The sequence below is a fragment of the Solanum tuberosum genome, unplaced genomic scaffold (assembly GCF_000226075.1).
Source record: "Solanum tuberosum cultivar DM 1-3 516 R44 unplaced genomic scaffold, SolTub_3.0 scf00187, whole genome shotgun sequence".
Classification (NCBI taxonomy): Eukaryota; Viridiplantae; Streptophyta; class Magnoliopsida; order Solanales; family Solanaceae; genus Solanum; species Solanum tuberosum.
In genome coordinates this window covers 120,619-123,524 of record NW_006239111.1, presented here as the reverse complement: position 1 = coordinate 123,524, position 2,906 = coordinate 120,619, and positions in this window count along the sequence as shown.

The following is a 2,906-nucleotide window of genomic DNA, read 5'->3' as shown; positions in this document are numbered from 1 at the left end:
CCAGCACACCGTTGATCCAGCTGAGCACTCCAGAGTCAGTGGTGAGCCTCCTTGCTTCCGGAGGACTCGATTGTTTTGTTTTTTTAGTTTTGTTTAATTAGGGTGTTGTGGGGTCTGTTCCATCATCCATATCAGTATTGTAGAGGCTTCATAGACAGTCAGTCAGTTAGTATTGATTCTCTCATCTATGCATTTATGTAAATATTCTATTTTGAGACTCGAGCTACCTTTTGGCATGTTATGCATAAGTTGGTTGTTTTATATCCTTTCATTGCATTGAGTTGTGCTGTTGAGTTAAGTTTCTGCTGAGTTAAGAAAGCCTGGCCAAGTGTTCGCCTGGGGCCAACAATGGTCTCCGGGTGCCAGTCCCGCAGGGTGTAGGCTTGGGGCGTGACAAACTTAGTATCAGAGCACAGAGTTCAAGAGTCCTAGGGAGTCTATGAAGCCGTGTGTGTAGAGTCCTAGTTATCGATGTGAAGCGCGCTACATTTATAATTTGGAGGCTGCAACATTTAGGAAGATTTCTCACTTCTTTCACACTCATCTCGTGCGTTAGAGTTTATCTCTAAAGAGTTTCTTCCTAATCCGTGCTTACGCGTGTTTTCAGATAGTCATGCCTCCACGAAGAGTTGGCAGAGGGCGTCTTTCTAGACGTTATGTTGATGAGCAAGAGTTACCTTATGCCCGGGAATGCAACCACAAGGGAAAGTTCTAATGCCGAGTTCAGAGAGGCAATTAGGATGTTGAGTCAAGCTGTAACTAATTAGATTGGTCAGCAAAGGGGAGATAGACATGAGGGAGCTGACACTTCGAAGATTCGTGAGTTTTTGGGGATGAATCCTCCGAGTTTCATGGGTTCGAACACTACTGAGGATCCAGAGCACTTCATTGAGGAGTTGAATAAGATTTTTGATGTGATGCATGTGGCAGATACTGAGCATGTGGAACTAGCTGCGTATCAATTGAAGGATGTCGCTAGAGCTTGGTTCGACCAGTGGAAAGGGGGCAGAGCTGAGAATGCACCACTTGCGAGTTGGGCCTGTTTTGAGGAAGCTTTCTTGGGGCATTTCTTTCCTCGAGAGTTGAAAGAGGCCAAGGTACGTGAGTTCCTCACACTTAAGCAGGAGTCTTTGAGTGTTCATGAGTATAGTTTGAAGTTCACCCAACTATCCCGCTATGCTCCGGAGATGGTTGCGGATATGAGGAATAAGATGAGTTTGTTTGTTGCTGGGCTGTCTCGGTTGTCGAGTAAGGAGGGTAGGGCTGCAATACTTATCGGGGACATGGACATGTCAAGGTTTATGGTCTATGTGCAGCAAGTGGAGAAAGAAAAGCTGAGGGACAGAGAAGAGTTCAGAAATAAGAGAGCTAAGACCGGTAATGAGTCCGGGCAACAGAAAGGTAATGCGAACCGTTCATCCTTTCAGTAAAGGCAAAGGGGACCTGCTCCATCAGTTGTTAGTGCACCTGCACCCAGAAATAAAAGTGGGTATGCGGGACAGAATTCACAGAACTTCAGAGCTGGACCTGCACAGTCTCAGAATAGTATAGCACAAGGAAGTAACCGGGGTCTTGCATATGCTAGGTGTGGTAGAGTCCATCCAGGGAAGTGTCGTCAAGGCCAGATAGGGTGCTTCAAGTGTGGACAAGAGGGTCACTTCATGAAGGAGTGCCCAAAGAACAATCAAGGTAGTGGAAATCTGGGCAGTAGGGCCCATTCTTCATCAGTTGCTCCCCCAGACAGGACGACACCTAGAGGAGCTACCTCTAGTACCGGCGGAGGAGCAAATCGCCTCTATGCCATCACCAGTCGTCATGAGCAAGAGAATTCTCCAAATGTTGTCACTGTTATGATCAAAGTCTTTGCTTTTGATGTGTATGCTTTGTTAGATCCAGGAGCAAGTTTATATTTTGTAACTCCTTATGTTGCAAATAAGTTTGATGTTCTTCCTGAAAGACGTTGTGAACCCTTTTGTGTTTCTACACCTATTGGGGTTCTATATTACCAGAATGAGTTTATCGTGATTGTCCTGTTTCCATCAATCACAAGAGCACCATGGGTGATTTGGTTGAATTAAACATGGTAGATTTTGATGTCATTCTGGTATGGATTGGCTTCATGCCTGTTATGCATCATTAGACTGTAGAACTCGAGTGGTCAAGTTTCAGTTTCCAAATGAGCCAGTCTTAGAGTGGAGTAGTAGTTCAGCAGTGCCTAAGGGTCGTTTTATTTCGTACCTTAAGGCGAGAAAGTTAGTTTCGAAGGGTTGTATCTATCACTTAGTCCGAGTTAATGACTCTAGTGTTGAGATACCTCCTTTTCAGTCAGTTCCTATAGTAAGAGAGTTTCCAGAAGTTTTTCATGATGATCTACCCGAAATTCCTCCTGAGAGAGAAATAGATTTCGGCATAGATCTCATTCCAGATACTCGTCCTAGCTCTATTCCGCCTTATAGAATGGCACCAGCAGAGTTGAAAGAGTTGAAAGAGCAGTTGAAAGACCTTCTAGATAAGGGTTTCATTCTACCAAGTGTCTCACCTTGGGGCGCTCCGGTCTTTTTGTGAGAAAGAAGGATGGTTCCCTTAGGATGTGTATATATTACCGCCAGTTGAACAAGGTTACCATCAAGAATAAGTACCCTCTTCCGAGGATTGATGATCTTTTCGATCAACTTCAGGGTGCCACCTATTTTTCAAAGATTGATCTCAGATCAGGCTATCACCAGTTAAGAGTAAGGGAATGTGATATTCCAAAGATAGCTTTTAGGACTAGATATAATCATTACGAGTTTTTGGTTATGTCCTTTGGGTTGACCAATGATCCGGCAGCTTTCATGGACCTCATGAATAGAGTCTTCAAACCTTATTTAGATATGTTTGTTATTGTCTTTATTGATGACATACTA